Raw genomic sequence first — 21,096 nt, 5'->3', positions numbered from 1 at the left:
ATATATATATATATATATATATATATATAAGAAGTAGTTAATAAGATATGTTTAAAAGGATTAAGCTTGTTTATGAACAGAATGATAGTATGTTGAAAGATATAACGACAATATACAATACTCGGTTATATAAAATGTGTAAGCGTCAGATATAATATAACGGAAGACACGAGAATATTCAGTAAGCGGTTAAAAAAATAAATAAACGTTTGTGGGTGTGCGTGCATGTAGAATATCCAGACAAACGGCGTGTCCTTAAACCCCGTCTCGCACCTAGAACCATACTAAATCTATAAGTCCAAGCTTTTGGTGAGAAGATTCTATATAGCTTATCACGTACATCTGCTTATCACAGGTGTATATGTACATACGTCTATAAACGTGTGTGTGTGTGTGTGTGTGTGTGTGTGTGTGTGTGCGTATCCTGTGTATGCATGGATATGTTAAGAAGCATATGTCGTAGTGTGCGGTTGTATATGCATGTATGGTCACATGTGCGACAGTGTCCGTGGGATGCTTGTGTGTCCAATTCAAAATTTATTAAAGACTTGGTTTTGTATAGAGGCCATACAAGTTGCTGACCATTTCATATCCAAAACGTTGGAAGCGTCGTATTCAAATAGATCTTACCCTTATTGGCTATACCCGTGCTCCTTCTGCTAAAAAGCCGGCCCGCCTACCATCATGTTTTCTATTATGCAGACTGAGGAAGACCAAACGGTCGGCCAAAAATATGTGATTTTAAAAGAAACATTCCTGTTTCTTTTTTCAAAAAACATTTTCTACTCCTTCACGTCAAAAATAAATACGGAAAAGATATAAACATTTATATATTTTTCGTATTGATCTTTCTTTCATACATATGCAGGTATTAAACAATGTCGAATCACAAGAGATATGTTTAAGATATAGAACGTCCTTGTATATACATATATCCATACGTATATATATATATATATATATATATATATGTATATATATATATATATATATATATATATATACATAAGAAGAAGTAGTTAATAGGATATGTTTAAATAACTTGGAAAAAGAGTTAAACACATATATTATTTTAAGAAAGGAACCACAAAATGAGTGGATAGTCATTATATGTATATATATATATATATATATATATAAATAAATAAATTTATGAATATATATATATATACATATATATATATATATATATATATATATATATATATATATATATATACATATATATTGTTAAACAGCACAGCATTTTCTTGTTTGACAATTTTCCGTTTTATTTTTTCCAGTTTTCGAATAATCCTTCTTGTGTTATATGTAAAATGGTGTAAAACTGTTCCGTAGTTTGCGAGCGCTTTCGGCGTTTCCGCCATCGTCTGGCTGGTTATATAAAAAGTCGTTTTAAAATTACGTCGAATGATAAGGTCGTGTTTTAAAATTACATCGTACTATAAGATCGTTTTTGGCTTATGTGGGCTATTTATGTACACATTTATTGGACATTTTTTTTGTATATATATACATTAACAGAGGCATTTTAAAATATTTTTGCTGGATTAAAAATTTATATTACTTATTTTGGCTTGTCTAACTTTTATATACAATGCCTCCAACACCTTCAGTCTCCTAACGTTAGAGTCTCTTTGTAAAATGTTGGTATTTCCTCCCATGATGTTTCTAAATTGAGAATGCTGGCAGTCATGTTTTTTTAAATGTTGCGCGATAGAGCTAGTATCGGAAAGTCTACGGGACAATGTGTTGGTAGTATGACCAATGTAAGAGGAACAATTAGAGATACACTCTCCTATTGGACAATTAAATTGATAAATTACATTGTTCTTTTCCAACACTTTGTCCGCTTGCGAAATATTGTTATTAATTACGAGATTAGTCGTTTTCCGTTTTTTATAATAGATAATGAACTTCACCACTCTACCACTGTTGGGAGATACGTATCGTCGAGTTATGTCTTTTAAGACCCTTTCGTCTATGTGATAGTTTTTATGTAACTGGTCACAGTAAAATATATTTATGGTTGACGGATTATTATCCCTTTCCCTACCAGCAGCATTACTTAAATTGTTAATAAACAATTTAATTTCTTTATCCACTAGAAAGTTTGGAAAATGATTATTTATCAGTACCTGTTTTATGTTTCTTAATTCACTGTAGAAGATTGTTTTACTAGACGAAACCATTTTTGCCCGTTGGATAAGGATTTTTATTATTGCTACCTTATAACTAAATGGGCATTCACTTCTATAATTTAGGATACATGAATTAAGAGATGTGGGCTTTTTAAACACTGAAGTAATAAATTCATCATTGTTGGAATCAAAGTGAGACAGCTCAAATAAACAATATAAATTATGAATCCAGCAAAAATAGTTTAAAATGCCTCTGTTAATGTATATATAAAAAAAAAACTGTCCAATAAATTTGTATATAAATAGCCCACGTAAGCCCAAAACGATCTTATAGTACGATGTAATTTAAAAACACGACCTTATCATTCGACGTAATTTTAAAACGACTTATATATATATATATATATATATATATATATATATATATATATATATATATATATATATATATATATATATATATATATATATATATATGTGTGTGTGTGTGTGGTGTAGGGGGGCCAAAACTGATTAGAAAAATTCTTTAAAGGATTATCGGGATAATATAAACTCAGCATTTAACACGAAAATATGAAAAATCAATATATAGTACGCATTTTCATTTACTGTTAAATTCTATTGGAATATTACATCAATTGTGAATCCCAGTATTCATGTAATTTAACCGTTTATTCAGTAGAAAAATTCCTTAGGAATTCGAGATTTATGTTACATCCCTCTTGAATTATTGATACAATTTAAATGCATTATAACTTGCATTTCATTATATATGTATACTAGCGGGGGTACCCGGCGTTGCCCGAGTGTTTGTTTCCGGGACGGGGGGGGAGTTTTAAAAAATGTTATGGTAGGTAAGTAGGAAGGATCAACCCCGGAGTCATGAGTAAAAGTAGGAAAATAAAGTGTGAAAAAAAAACAAAAAAAAAACATCTGCAACGTTAACAGTTCGGCCACCAAGAAGAGTCCATTTCAGTTGTTTAGGAAAAAAAAAAAAAAAAAAAAAAAACGACTACGGTAGGTCGGCGCGAACGTGAAAATATAATGTGAATTGTCCAGCACGCTAACTACTACGCCACAGAGCACTGCAGCTTAGTTTAGTGATTTTAAATAACTTCACATGATAGAACTACGAAGCCAAACCGGTGTTCTCTTCTCAACTGTTCCTTGTGAACGATCCCCAAACGGTGTTAAGTGGTGGTAGAGGGAGGAGGAATTTATTAGAGAGAAAATATTTTACCACTTCCATTGATCTTAACCGATTTTGGCCGTGACTTCTCAGCAGAAAAAGTATAGAAATCTAAGATTATCGAGGAATTTGAGAAATAATAAGCCTATAACACACCTCAGATATTGTTCTGCCGTTTGTGCATATTATATTTGCATGAAATATTTTGATTTTTAATCCTATTAATGTAAAAAACCGACGGGAAAAAATGAGTTCATTTTATTTTTATATATATATATATATATAATATATATATATATATATATATATATATATATATATATATATATACATTTTTATGTATATATATATAAATATGTGTATATACATTTTTATATATATATGTATATATATATAAATATGTGTATATACATTTTATATATATATATATGTATATATATATATATATATATATATATATATATATACCTATGTGTTTTTCATCAAATATGACAATTAAAACATACACTTTTGCAGTATATTTTTTTGTTCTTATAGATCTTTAGTGTACGACAGTATACATTTACATTATAATTAAAGTATGCCAAAAAGTGTAGATCTCTTTTGAAATCTTCGTTTACGAAAATATCTCGTAAAAGAAATTATACAATTATTTTTTATTAAAGATCTGTTATTGCTCTAAAATATTAGTGTCAGTAATTATTAGAATAGGTGTTATTTATATGGCTATACCAACTTATACCTGATTCGATTATAAATTTGTATACGATATTATCGATTATACAGCTTAGGGCTAATATGTATTTACCCTTTCATCTCTGGCCCCGTAAGTCTACAGAGATTAGGCGATTCGTGTAGCAACCTCTCGTCAGCGTAGCTTTACTGTTTTTAGGAATCGAACTCTGGACCATGTGTATAACAATCCCCCGCCTTAAACGTTCCGCCCCAAACACCCAGATGATTTTACTGTTTAATTTCCGCTATCTAAAAATAATAAAAATAAATTAGGTATGTTATATACCTCCAAATAAATTATCGCCGACTTTCTAAGTAAATAAAAATAGGCTTGGGGTGGAGCATCTATTTAATCGTATTCACCGCTAAAAAAAAAAAAAACACAACAACAACAACATCAACAAATCTATATTCATTGGCGATAAAAATAAACGGTAAAGTCATCCAGGAGTTCGTGATGGAACGTTTAACGCGCCGAACTATTATACACGTCCTAAGGTTTTCGATCCCTAGCGACAGTCTATCTAGGCTGACGAGAAGTAGTTCCTTTAAACATGAATATACGTAATTTACTGTTTTAAAAATAGTAAATATATAACATTTTTTTTAATTATTTTTTATATGTGTATATACATTAGTGTTCGCGCGAAGGGCAAAAAATGTTTTAAATAATAATAATAATAATAATAATAATAATAATAATAATAATAATAATAATAATAATGGAGTAACAATGACGAAGATTATCGCTGGTGAGGACTACTATTGACCGTAACTCTTATATAGTCCTTTTGAAATTTTCATCTTTATTTTGCTCGTTATGTACCGAATATTTGTTAATGAAACCTATATGAAATATGATCCTCATTACATTTTAAAAATGTTCTATTCTTAAAGAAGTTAAAAAAAATAATAAAAAAAAGTTATTTTAAAGTTTTGGTGAAAACAACTGAAGATTTTCTCATTATCCAGACCTGTATTACAGAGAGTTGGTTGCAAAAAATGGGGTTGCGCTGTAAGGAGAAATAAAAACTGAAACAGAGAAAATATGCAGACCTGTAATAATACAATGAGCAGGTTTTAAAATGAGTTGTGGTGTGACGAGAAATACAGACATAAACATAGAGAATATTCAGACCTGTAAAAATACAAAGAGGTGGTTGAAAAATGAGTTGTGGTGTTAGGAGAAATACACACTGAAATAGAGAGAATGATAATTTTAAAATATAATCTTTAAAATATAAGATACAAGTTACAAAAGCATTTCATCCAAGGCATGCAAATTAACAATAAAGGTGCAAGATTCAATTTGAAATGTATTTATCTTCAAAGTGCACTTTTATGAATTTTACAAAGGTAGGTAAAAAAATTTAATTTTAATTGAATCCAAAAATTACTTAGGATTTATTTTATGTAATGTACATTTTGTTGCAATTTAAAAACATCATCTTTAATCTAGCAATAAATGATATAGATATAAAATTTTCAATGATTTTTTTTAAGTGCAACAGAATGTACATTACATAAATACATTTCAAATTGAATCTTGTACCTTTATTTTTAAAGCTTATAGTAAATACATTTTGCTTAATAATTTTCATGCCTTAGATTAAATGATTTCTCACTTGTATATATATATATATATATATATATATATATATACATACATATATATATACATTTATATATATGTACATTTATATACATACGTATAGATACATATATATATATAAATATATATGCATATATATATATATATATATATATATATATATATATATATAAGGGATCAAAATAAAAGTGAAGACTGCATACGCAAACATGCTTAAACACTGAGAGTATACCCTCAGTTATCGGGAAATAAAGAAAAATATGACAAATTATCAAAATATAACAATATTATCAACTACAAAGTTCATTACGTACACTAAGTTAATAATACTTCTATGAATTTTCTGTTCAGAATTTTTCAATCAAATTTAACGACAATTAACTGAGGCGATTAGAATCATCGTCGCAAAACGATTTATATTTCAGTAAGCATTTTTTAATAATATTACGATACTATATTATATTATATTATGAAGTATTATTATTTCTTAGAGTTGCTTATTTTCATTTATCTACTGGAAAAGGCTAATAATAATACAGCACATATTACGAACAGAGACGAATTAAACATAATTTCCTGTGCGAGTATATATATATATATATATATATATATATATATATATATATATATATATATATATATATATAATAAAATAATTTTTACAACTTTACATAATAATTGTAATAGTACTTATATATATATATATATATATATATATATATATATATATATATATATATATATACATACATATATATATACATATATATAGATACCTTATCTCTGCACATATGTGTATGCATTGAGTATGCATTTTAGACGGTCTTTTCAAAACTAACCCCTGGTCCTGGATACGACCTTAAACTATATCCAGTGGTGCGGCCCCAACTTGCGGGCTTTGGGGAGTATGGAGCCCCCCTTTTATTGCCATTTCTCCCAGGTCCACTCTGACCCGGATTCGTAGTACCTGTTAGGGTCCCAACTATGGGTTAAATAGAAACCGACTTGAAAACAACAAATATATTCTATTAAAAATATCTTCTTCAAAATATTTGGATTCGGCATTAAATTACCTTAAAAGGGTTGATATGCCGTAAAACAAAAACAACCAACCAACCAACCAACCAACCAAAACTAATCCGTCAATTTTAAGTATAGAAATTTTAAAGGGATATATAATATAGTAGGAGCTATCGCAGAAATTCAATTTGATCTTTAGAAAGAAGAAGCTAATAACGGACCAAACTACAGAAAAGTACACTTTGGAGGTGTGTTAGTTTATCTCAAAATAAAAGATATATATATATATATATATATATATATATATATATATATATATATATATATATATATATATATATATATATACACACACATATATATATATATATATATATATATATATATATATATATATCCGTGGGTCTGTGTAATCATTATGAACAAAAAATATAAATTCTCGGTACCTGTGTAAGAATCATTCGAACATTATATTTTTGCAAAAAAAAAAAAATATATATATTTATCTTAAAATTTATTTTTTCGTAATATGTTTATGCCTGATATAACAATCGTCTTTTCTGCAAGGCTAAACATTAAAGCATGAACCGATAGTTATTACGTTATGCATGCATATTCGTAGTTTTGTATTTTCACACTCTTGCACCGATTTTCCATAGCTAAGTCCAAATATAATATTTCGCATTGATTCAAATAACCTATATATTAAATTACATGTATATAGACTAAAAATGACAAAGGTGATTAATAGGCAATTTTTTAAAACAAATATATATACGCGTACTTATATATATATATATATATATATATATATATATATATATATACATATATATACGTATAAAGAATTGTGTTTACTATAACTATGTTACGCAAATATTATGCGAGTCTGCAAGAATATAATTACACGTAATTGTTATCTAAAGATGAGCATTACCTGTGAAAACAAAACAAAACTAATAAGGAATTAATTAAAAAGAATGTTTAAAATAATATACAAAAGAGCTCGATATTTTGCAGCTGAATAAAATTCCAAGGACCATGTGTAATAAATGTGTATTTTACCTTTAAAACAGATAGAAAAACGTGTTTGTAATTTTAATAACAATACACAAAATTGCACAAATTTATATTAATATAGAGACAACGAGAACAAACATTATAAACACAGTAATATTAAATCAAACCACAACCTTCACGCGTCACAGTTCGCAAGGAAGATTTTACACTCCAATTTTGTTTAAGATCAATATATGAACGGGAATGTCTTGTAAGGCTGTATCATCCATTGTGATATTCCGGTCGATGATACCCGTCTATTTCCTGAAACGATGCCTCGATCAGTTTTAGGCATGTATGATGCCGAATCTAATGAGCAACTCAAATGTTGAACTTGAACAAATCGTATTTCATTCAATTAATACGGGGTTATACTATCTAAAACAAATTACAATAATTTATTCATTTTATAAATTAAAAAAAAAAAACATTATTTAGGTAGCACATTCAAAGCTGATTCTTCGATATCAGACACAGGATGACCCCATGATCCTTCTTATATCTTTATAATCTTTATGCTTTATACTTATTTAAGTAAGTATTCGATGCGTTACTTCTGTAAGACGTAATAGTCATTTTTCATATTTTAAGTTTAACCCTTGGGTCTTCTTGCATTAATAGCTCAGACATTAACGCCAAAGGATAATATAAATCGAAACTAAACGTTTTGGTTTAGATTCTCGGTGGTAATGTATGAGCCATTTTTTATGTTTTAAATAATTTCTATATATTGGGTTTAAGATAATATAAATAATACAAAATAACATATTAAAGCATATTTAACCAACGGGAGGTCTCCTAATTTATATATATATACATATGTATATACATATATATATATATATACATTTATATATTATATGTATATATATATTATATGTATATATATATATATATTATATGTATATATATATATATTATATGTATATATATATATACTAGCTGTACCCGGCCACGCATTGTTGTGGCTAAGTTTGTTAAAATGGAACACATGTGAAAGTAGAGAAAGTTTGACTTTTTTTCAAGAGAATGTACAAATTACATTTTTTTAACAGATGTTAAGAAAATAAACTGAAAATAATTCTATCATTAATTATACAAAAAAATAAATAAAATGTTGATTTAGTGTTTCAATATCCTTATAAATTACGATAAAACTTGCTGAGAGTGTACTGTTTTACGGTTGTTGTAAAAATGGAACGGAAACTTGAATTTCGCTTAATTTTATTCTTTCTTAATTTTTTAATTGTGCCCCCCAAACGAATATAATCAAAACAGTAACATTCAACAATTGTACTTTATGTATATAAAACACAAAATGGGTGTTTGTATTACTGTACACATAGATTCGAAAAAAGTTGTCAAAAAACAAATATGTAACACATAAATGTTATCAAAGGCAAGACAAGTTACTTTTCTGCCAAACTGGAAATACTTTTTGTGTTTTTATTCAATGTAACATATTTATTCAGCTCGAAAAACATACAGTGTTTACCGATGTATTCGAAAATTCAAGATGGCAACTCACACCCTCTTTAACACCGTAAGTATGGAAAAAGGTATTATAAATAAAAAAAACAAACTATACAAAATACTATTAAAAACCCGCCGAATATATGTCAACCTTTGTCACGGTAACATATATTGAGCGAGTTTTTAACAGTATTTTATCCGGTTTTTCATTTATAACATCTTTTCCCAAACTTACCGTGTAAAAGAGAGAATCAGACGCCATCTTGAATGTTCCAATACATTGGTAAATACTGTATGGTTTTCGAGCTGAATAAACATGTTACATTGAATAAAAACAAGAAAATATATCCAGTTTGGTAGAAAAGTAACGTATCTTGCCTTTGATAACATTTATTTGTTATATATTTCTTTTTGGACAACTTTTTTCGAATCTATGTGTACAGTAATACAGACCCCACAAAATATTTATTAAAAAAAAAAAATTAAAAAAAAACAGTTATTAGCGAAATGAAATAATTCCATTTGTAAACGAAAAATCAGTTTACCTAGCTTACTGTATTAATGCTATATTTTTTAAGCAAGAAAAAAAAGGTAAATATCCAGATACGCTACTACAGAACACCGACCACTCTAATTTGTTTTTAATAGGTAATTGAGGTCGCTGACAACGAATCTGATAGTCAAACTTGGGGCAAATTTACCGTTCGCATGGTATTTAGCCCTGAACCCACGAACTGCTTTCCCCCAGTTTGCAGCATCCGTTTATGCTACGCGCATGCACACTGTAGCATAAACGACGGCTTCACCAAGCAAACTATGTTGGGGGGGAGGGGATTTTTTTTTCCAGGACATAGAATTTTCTAATTTTAAAAAATACATTATAGCGCTTTTTTGGTGGAAAATTTAAAATTAGCTGAAAAAGAAATAAAATAAGAAAAGGAAAGCACACCAAGTTGGAGTAGGGGGTGTAATTTATCTGTTTTTTTTTTTCACCTGGAACATCGAATTTTCAAATGTTCCGTAAGTAACGCACCGACATTTACCAATTAGAACACCATTTAACATTTTCCGAAGATTTTACTTTGTATATTGGGGGCGCCAGCGGGGGGGCGGATGTGATTTTGGCGCGCGCGCCCCAACATCACTACCCCCCCCAACAAATTAGAGTGGTCGGTGTTCTGTAGTAGCGTATCTGGATATTTACCAAAAAAAATATTTAGGTTTGGCTATAAATTCCTAAACTCAGTTCACCTTAAATAATTTAGGTGACTAAAATAGGAATCTAATTGAATCTTTAATTTCCTGAATAGTATCCGATAATTCATTTTTCTTCGAGTTATATCGAATACATTAATACGGACTTTAGGGGCTTTTTTCGTAATGTTACTGTAAACATTATTATTTATTGTTACAAATTACGATGCTTTAAAAAAAGCAAAAATAAATTATTGCGTTTTTTATTTACTACTGAAAACCATAACTTTAGTAAAGGTATTTTTTGTTTAAACAAAATAAAACATTTTCACCAAGAGTTAAGTAAAAATAATTAGTTCATTATATTCTGCGATCATTATTTGAAAAATACTGCAATTTTCATTAAAATTCGTTAATTTCCTGATTTTTGGTGAATTTTTAAGTAAAGGGAGGAATCAAAATGTGTATACACTTTGAGCGTCGGCATTCATTTTTCGACCACGTGTGGTTAATTTAAATAACACTTCAATCACATGGTTACATTATAAATAAACTCATTGAAAATTTACCATATTGTAAACACATACTGTTTACATTAAGCTTGTGGTGTTTTTTTAGTGATGCAATGTTGTCAACTGAGATTTTTAAAAAAAACCCGCGAGATCAGGAGAAAGAAATGCCCAGACAATCGCTAGGCAGTTTGGCAGAAAAGTAACTTATCTTGCCTTTGATAACATATTTTTGTTATATATTTGTGTTTTGACAACTTTTTTCGAATCTATGTGTACAGTAATACACACCTGTGTACAGTAATAAAAACCCCTTCGGGGAGACTGGAATGCCCCCCCCACCTTAAATGTACTTTGAAAAATCGATTTTATAGTGAGATTTAAGAATGGTTAGTCGAAAAAAAGGTGAAACACAAAACAAATAATCAAGAAATAATTGTTACCAAAGGCAATAAATGCTACTTTTTTTTACTTACATGAATGAGTTTATTTTATGTTTTAAAGTATTTTCAAGCAATCTAATGCGGGTGTCTCTGGGTGCCAAATACCTTCAGATTTTCTAGAATTCCCAGCTAGATTGTAAACGAAATCTCCAGATATAGCAGGAAAACCGCTGAATTGTAACACTGGTCAGGTGACAGGAAGCGGTAATAAATAATTGTCCCTAAATAAAAAAAAATCGCCTATCGGTAAAAAGAAATCTACCTATTTATCATAGAAAAATTAACTATAATGTTATAATTAAAAAGGAATATATAAAAAAACACATGGATATAGTAAACATATTATACCAAAACGTGGAAGCCATCCGTCCAGTGGTTTTTTAGACAATTAACTCCGAACGAACGAACATTTACATTTATATATATATATATATATATATATATATATATATATATATATATATATATATATATATATATATATATATATATATAAATATATATATATATATATATATATATATATATATATATATATATTACAAGTTTATGAGGGTATTTATAAAGCAGGAAAATGATGTTGTTTTTTATGTATTTAATACTTTATGCTTTATATTTCAACGTTGAAAGATTAGAAATTCGTATTATTTACAGCATTAATTTCTGGCGACAATATTCGTATAGAAACAGTTATTTTAAAACCAAAACATATCAATAAAGAGAATTATAAAATGTTTATCTATTGATTTCAGTATTGATGGTGTTTAGGAACACAAAGTGTCTTAGCCAAACTAAAACACACACACAATTCTCCCGTCTATTTTACAGTTAATTCATCACACCCACATATATACACAAACACATATATACGTATATACTCACACACACACACACACACACACACACACACACACATATATATATATATATATATATATATATATATATATATATATATATATATATATATAGTATTTCTTCGAAACTCCGCGGATTAAGTACTACCCATTTGTTTTGTTCTTCCTTTTTTAATTTAAATATGTGTTAACTCTTGTAAAGGGTTTTTAGCATGTTTTATTTACTAATTGTTCTGCCGATAATCTTCATCAGTTCATTTGGTAAATATACTACTACCTTACCTAAATATATTCCCAGTTTAATTTAGTTTAATGCATTTGAACAATAGTCATCATTAGGTTTAGTTAGTTTTAATAGTTTCATTTCTGTTTGCACTTGTATAGATAAGTTATGATGTCTTTAAGTTATTTCGTTTTTAACTATTTGCCTAATGTTATTCATTAAATTAATTTGATTAACATGCATTTTAACAAACACAACGATAAGAAAGAGTGATGGAAGGTTTTGTTATACGTTATATGTGTACGTATATATTTTGTATATTTAATCATGAATATATATATATATATATATATATATATATATATATATATATATATATATATAATAATAAATTCCACAGCCAAACAATGTCGCAGCCCACCAGTGCCATGACAGTCAACGAACCGGAAGTCCAAAATTCGAGTTTCGCCCTTAATTGGGCTCATCGCTTAGACACATCCAAACTCAGGATGCGAAACCCGGGCCTCTTGCATGCAAGACAAGCACTCTACCAACTGAGCTAACTCCCCGCACACAACAATTTCTATTAACCAACGCAGATCAAGCAAACCGCGCCGAAATCCGACTTTGAAATAAACCTACTTCGTCTCGAGGCGGTCATCCAACAAGCTAATAACCCCAAGCAGATGTCTCACAAGTAGGAATTATGAATCGAATGGACCTGAGATAACAAAACAAAAACCAATATATATATATATATATATATATATATATATATATATATATATATATATATATTTAAACCATGTTTAACATGATTAATATGTTAGTATCTGTATTAAAATGTGCTAACTATGGTATGTGGTAAAATTATTTATAAATATTGAGCTGTACTTTTAAAATTATAATTGGTTCCAGTTTTCAAAGATGAATGTGTACTTAATTGGGTACATATTTGAACTGGTCGTGTTTTAAATATTTCTCCTTTCGGTTTCAATTATTCTTATTTCTGTTTGGAGAGATAATATTGTTTTTTATAATCCTGTCTTCTTAAAATTAATATGTGAGTCGTCTCTCGCAGTAAGGGAAAGAATAAGTTATCTGAATTAGTTGAAGAATAAGACAAAATTCTTCGAAGACAAAAGAGCACCCAGTTATTACATTATTTCTCCTTCGGGTGGGATTAATTGTATTGTTTTTTTTTCCTCAAATCTATTATTAGTTCAATATGTTTTCATTTTCGATGAGTTTACTGCAACGTTTTATTAAGTTAGGCAGTTATTTTCATCGCGTATATAATTATTCTAAAACATGGTTGTTTTTTAATATACCAGGACATTTCGATTTGTTATTGTTTGGTAGCTTTTCTTATAAATAGAGTTTATAAAAGTGTTGTATGTTGACGACTATATTCTTCAAATGTTGTTTAATTTCTGTTACATTGTTGTTAGTTTTTTGTAAATATTGTCCAAAATGATCGAAAACGATAAAGGAAAAGACTGGAATTCCCCAAAATAAGCCGGTATATATATATATATATATATATATATATATATATATATATATATATATATATATATATATATATATAAACATATATATAAATGTATATATATATATATAAATGTATATATATAAATGTATATATATATAAATGTATATATATATAAATGTATATATATACGTATATATATACATATATATATAAATGTATATATATATATATATAAATGTATATATATATAAATGTATATATATACGTATATATATACATATATATATATATAAATGTATATATATATAAATGTATATATATATACATACACATATATATATATATATATATATATATATATATATATATATATATATATATATATATATATATATACATATATATATTGAAAGGGCAAGTTAAACATACAGTTTTAATTTTCTTTCTCTAATAATAAGATTTTTTAATTCGGTTGGCATTACATTTTCTATATATAAATACTGCTATTTATATTAGTTTGTAGTTTACAATTGTGTATATCAGGTAAACACTACATCTCTTAGTTTTCATTAATATATTGCTGATTTGTTTATGTCCTCTGATGGGAAAAATAATGAGAATAACATTCTTTGAAAACGGAATAAAGACATTGTAAATTGTTTTTGTTTGTTTAGGATTCAGTCGAACAATATTTGATTGTAAATTCAACTTACAGTGTTAATTTTCTTTCTCATATATATATATATATATATATATATATATATATATATATATATATATATATACTTGTGTATTTAAATGTATATGTGTATGTACATACATATTTTATTTATTTTTCTTAGAAACAACAGAATACAGATAAATATAATAATATGAAATATACTTCTGTATAAAAAATGCATATTAATACAATATCGCTAAAAATAACGAGCATGACCGCGTCAGAAAAAAGTCGAATGTGTAGTTTATATAGTCTAACAAAAAGTGAATTTGAAAGAATATAAACGGCAGTACAAATATAGAGTAAACATGAACCATGATAAAAAAGCAGATGATTAGAATGGAAAATAATATGGAAAATAATATATATGAATACAAAAATAATATATATATATATGTGTGTGTGTGTGTATATGTATATATATATATATAAATACGATGTGAAGAATGGGTAAGCAAAAGTGTGAAACATGAATATCATCCAGAAACAGCAATGGTGAATGTGTAGATGTACATTGCGATACGGAATTTGGAGAAAAAAGTTAAACAATGATAAATATGAGATTGATTATTAAAGAAAATAAATAGTAAAACACCCAAATATTTACATTAAAGAACAACTTTAGAAAAAAAGAGAAAGGAAGAAAAGAGGACAAATGAACAAGGATCTATCGAAAAGGTAACAGAGTATAAAAGGACGTCACAGGCTTGGGGTTACCAGTCAGGAATTCCAACCAAAATGAGGCTGAAGTTGAACGCGTACAAGAATGACAGTGCACCTTAAGGCATTCTTGATTAACTGTCATTCACGCTGCGAACGTTACTGTTGGACGATGGCGGCAGGAGACATGAAAGGCTAACGGAGACAAATTATCAGCATTTTTCCGTACTTCACCCTCTGTAACCCCGTGACAAAAAAGATATATATCTCCTAAGTGAATGAGTATTTTTATCAACAAAATCTAACGAAATAAATACTGGGATGTTTACTCTTTGCTTATATTTGATTCAATTGGCTCATCAAATTCTTCCGTATCTTTAGGTGCGTCAAATATAACTAAAATAAAAATAAAAATTATATTATGTTTTTGGTGAACCCGTTATTTTATTACAGCCTATGCCTCCACATAAAGAATTTCAGTGGCGCATTATACTCTTCCCCCTCCGTTTGTCATAATAGGTAGATATAGCTTCATATATATATATATACACACACACACACGCACACACATTTATGTGCATATATATATATGCATATACGTATATATATATATATATATATATATATATATATATATATATATATACTTATGCACCAACACATGCACACACACGCACACCCTCCATATATATATATATATATATATATGTATATATATATATATATATATATATATATACATATATATATATATATATATGAACCAAAATAAAATAAAAATACCAGCAATTGTTGAGGTTATGCTGTTTGAAAAACCGAATGAATTTATAAAACGCTTATCAAGGTTTCGTGTATATTAATATCCTGAGGATGTTCCCCTGCAATAGGGACGAAACATTGATCACCATTTTATAAATTAATTCAGTTTTTCATTTTTTCAAAATAAAATATATATATATATATATATATATATATATATATATATATATATACATATTGATGTGTGTGAATGGGTACTTATGTATGTGCGTATATGTTTTACAAACAATATAAAATAGTTCATTGGTGCATCCAACTTGTAGTGCTATTTCTGCAAAATTTATAGGAGATGAGATATGTATATATATATATATATATATATATATATATATATATGCGTATCTATGTATATATATAGGGGTATATATCTAATCTATTACTATATATATATATATATATATATATATATATATATATACATATATATATATATATATATTACAGACAAAGCGGATAAGAATATAATACGCCACTGGAATAGTTCACAGGAATTCATATGTTTTTTTTTTCATTTTATTATTTTACGTTTATTACAGGAACCTAACCATACAAAAGAATTTATTAGGAAATTGAATCAAATATGAGCAAAAAGTAAACATCCCAGTATTTATTTAGTTATATTTTTCTTGTTAATAATACATTCATTATAAAAGAAATGTGTTTTTTCCACGGGGTTTCAGAGGTTGAAGTACGAAAAACTGCTGATAATTTATATTTGGTCACCTTGATGCCTTATGCCGTTTCATCCAACTGAAACATTACATAAGCACATAAAACTGTTTTTAGAACACATTAAAATGAAAAATATTTAATTTAAATAAATGAAGAAAAAGAGGATTCCATTTCTTAATCTTTTCCTATAAGGAATATTCTTTTTTTATATATTTCGGATCGTAACCATCCAACTTTAAGTGAATGAAAGAGGTTTATTTCTGCAATTTTTTTTTAAAATAAAATTCTTATGTTTTATAATCACAGGCGTTCTGGTGTCGTTGTTATTGTTGTAAACGTTCGAGGTGTGAACGAAATATTTATTTCTGTGATTTTTCGCGCATGTTCGCATATACTGTTTGAAAACGGTATTGAAGCTCATGAGGGGGTATACGTGTGTAAGTGTGCATACATGTATTTATATTATTATATAATAATATATATTAATTATGTATAATATATGTATGGGTTTTAGCCTTTTAGAATTGCGGCTGCTGGGATAACTGGACTAACGGTTCGATCTCTTATAAATGGGTTCGCATTTTAAAATCGAGCGCTCTAGTCAATGAGAACAATTCCAACCGTAATATAAGGTCAATCCACCTCATATAATTAAAATAAGGTGAACAATCCGTCTTAATTGCATAGAGCAGAAAATTGTTGTTGTTACATTAATTAGACATCTTATATTACATTTCATTGAATAACCCAACCGGTATCGGCGGGAAGAGTTTTTATTAACGTTTCTTTTTTTATTATTATACACGGATGTACAGTGTTTAGTCTTGAAAACGCTCCAGTACTAAGGTAACTGTTCAAATATGCCGTACTATTATAAAATTGGATCCAGAGTGTAGTTTAACTCAATTCTGGGCGTTTTATTGAATTCTAAATGTTATACTTACTGTGGAGAAACATATTCATTCCAAATTATACATTCTATTTCATATAGGCCTACCATTAATAGATATTAGTTCTTATCTTAAGATTTTGTATATTTTTTGTCTATTATACGAACGCAATCTTTTACCGAATAAATAAATATGAATATTTCTATTGTATTATTAAAAAGACAACACATGTTTTTCTTAGTGTTTTCTTTTTTGGTCAGAGTCAATTTTTTTATTATTTCACATTGTTTGAAGCTGGTGTAATCTAAAAACATGTTACTATTCCGCATTTTCTTGTCATTTAATGTAACACTATTCTCGATATGCTTACCAATACACTATCTGAGAAGGGACGAACGTTTGGCAGATTAAATATTATTCTTAAATATCGTCCATATTTCTTAGCCGGTTACTCAATAATACAACTTAAACTCTGAGAGCATACCTGCATTAGAATATTTTTTCATAAACACAAATGTAGTATTTTATTTTCGCATGAAGTTTTCTGTGAAGATTAATGCCGTATACATTTAGAAATAATAATTCCTGTTCTTATTTTATTTTCTACTCGTTATATGGTGAGTAAGATTGTTTATCTCTGATGGGTTTAATGCAACCATAATTATTTTAACTAGCATAATTGAGTGTTTTCAACTAAGCCGTAAATTATTCCTATCCAGACAAAAGGGAGAGTCTCATATTCTAAAAGAGACACAGATTATTCTCATCATTTCACTATTGAAAGTCAAACCGTATATTAATAACTAAATAAATAATGTATCTCGTTTGTTTATTTTGTCGCGTACAAATATGTTGACGCACATGATCTTTAACACTTTTGAAATTAACGACATTGAATATAGGTAATATGAAATTAATAGAATTAATTAATACTGGGTTATTTCCTCATTTCTGCATTGCTTTGTCGACCAAACTAAATTAACTGGAATCAGACACATAAGAATTAAGCAGATATTGGTTGGGGCTTGCAAAATTCTTATTTCACAATTAAATGCAAAAATTAAATGTAAAAATACACCAGAAATGTGATATTTTTATTTTCCATGGTGTTAAGATTTAAATTATCTATAATATAAATGACAAACACGTGTGCGTTTGTGTTTGTTTGTCTGTTTGTATGCCTGCTATAAAAATTACGTCCATGATAACTTAATCGTTTTGAAGCACTGGCGATCTTACAACAAATATAGAAAAATTGGCCCAAAAGATTAATTCATTAACCCTCAACTGGACAATTTCTGCAACGAGGGGTCGAATCTTTCTGCCAATAATTTCGCAAATCATGGCATTTTTTGCAATTGACTAGAATTAATTTCGAATTCGCAACTTCCGGTGTTTCAATAGATGCACGTCGAAGACTGTTCACGTTCATTTTCCCCTTTCCGGTACTGGTTCGAGCCGGCCTTCCTACTACCATTATAAATTTTTGGGGGGCTCAAGACACACCTCTAAATACCCGGGCAACTACGGCACCTGGAATAGTTTAAAATATTTCTCGTTATCTTTCTAGGTAAAATGTTATTATGAAGTAGAACGCTAAAACATTATTATATATGGAATAGAGTCATTACGTAAAAAAAAGAAGAATTATTATTAACAGTTTAGGTTTTATTCTCCTAAAAATTTAAGTAATTTTTTATGTGTTATATGTTTATTTCCCAGTTTTAATTGAATATTACTGGCTATATATATATATATATATAAATATATATATATATATATATATATATATATATATATATATATTATAAAGAAGCCCTTTTGGATGTGATAGATTCTTTCCTGCAAGATTAGTGAATGGCTGAACCTTTCTTTCTTAACATAACACAAAATTAATTGATGTCTGGCTGTGTCCTTAAATACGTTGTTCACAGGCATTCATCTGTTAAGTATCGAAAATCAGAAAAAAAAATATGTACTTAAATACCAAATACGTTCTTCTTAACAAAACATATTTATCATAATCTATAATTTGACGTAGAGACTCCACCAAATATCTAATAATTTTCTGTTCCAGCACAGGTGTACCTTATTATTTTATATTAATTTTTCTTTAAATGATTCCAAATTGCTATAAAAGGAGAGGTTGAATTTTCAATCGCCATAACACATTCCCCCGTTTAGATATTCAGTTCCGATTAATGCACTTTTAAAAGTACATTAATCGGAACTGAATTTTCCATCGCACTCCTTCGCACGCCTAAATATCAGGTGAAGTGATATTGTAAACAAAAACAGACCGTATTTGATGAACGATATTATAATTATTATTTGTTTAAATATTTATTTTTTGGGCGAATTAATCCACCAGGCAAACTATTCCTCGCAATATATAATAATCAATAGAGGATTTATTCTATAATAATTAATGAGTAATCTTCATGGATAAAAATACGATATATAATCGTATCTTACGAATAGGTAACGGCGAGCAGACAGGTGTTATGCATATGTATATACATAGATTAAAACGTTTATCTATTAATCTTTGTATATATGTAATATATATATATATATATATATATATATATATATATATATATATATATATATATATTTATATATATATATATATGTAAAGTATATATATATATATATATGTATATATATGTATATATAGATCGATAAATAGATAATCTTCCTATATGCATATATATGTACGAATATATCTATATCTATATCTCTCTCACTCCCCCTCTCTCTCTCTCTCTCTATATATATATATATATATATATATAATTTGTATACATATTTCAGTGTAATCCCTATAAAAAAAAAAAAAACTTCATCAGACCAAAGAGGGTCGATATGTACACGAGTTCCAATATTTCATTGATAATTTATAAAATATAATCAGTTGTGGTTTATGCTTTGAAAGAAAGTGGGTTGTATTCTTAGTGAATGTGAGCAGAATATATATTTAAGGGAGGTGTTTTGAAAAAACAGAGAAAGAATCGCGTGATGCAAGAAGAGGAAATATGGTCTCTATCACCTCGCCACGTTGAATCTCTATCACCTGCGGGACGTAGAATCTCTTCGATCCCAGATGAGCATTGTCTGAAGATAGCGGTTTCAATCCCACCCAAATCCGGACAGAAGTTTACTTGGCCAACAACGTGGTGAGACGACAACAACTACGGATGGCAGTGATTGCTGAGAATGCAGTGAGGAGATTCGAAGTTCCTATCCGCCGCAGTTACCACCTAAAGAAGGCCAGAGGAATAGTTGGCCGAAATCTCGTGAAACAACAACTTATAATGATGAGAATAATAGCCCGCAATAAATAAATTAATATAAATAATACTCATCTCAATAATGAACTCC

The sequence above is a fragment of the Euprymna scolopes genome, chromosome 14 (genome assembly GCF_053919585.1).
Source record: "Euprymna scolopes isolate OS-2025 chromosome 14, ASM5391958v1, whole genome shotgun sequence".
Taxonomy (NCBI): Eukaryota; Metazoa; Mollusca; class Cephalopoda; order Sepiida; family Sepiolidae; genus Euprymna; species Euprymna scolopes.
Note: the sequence above shows the minus strand (reverse complement) of the source record.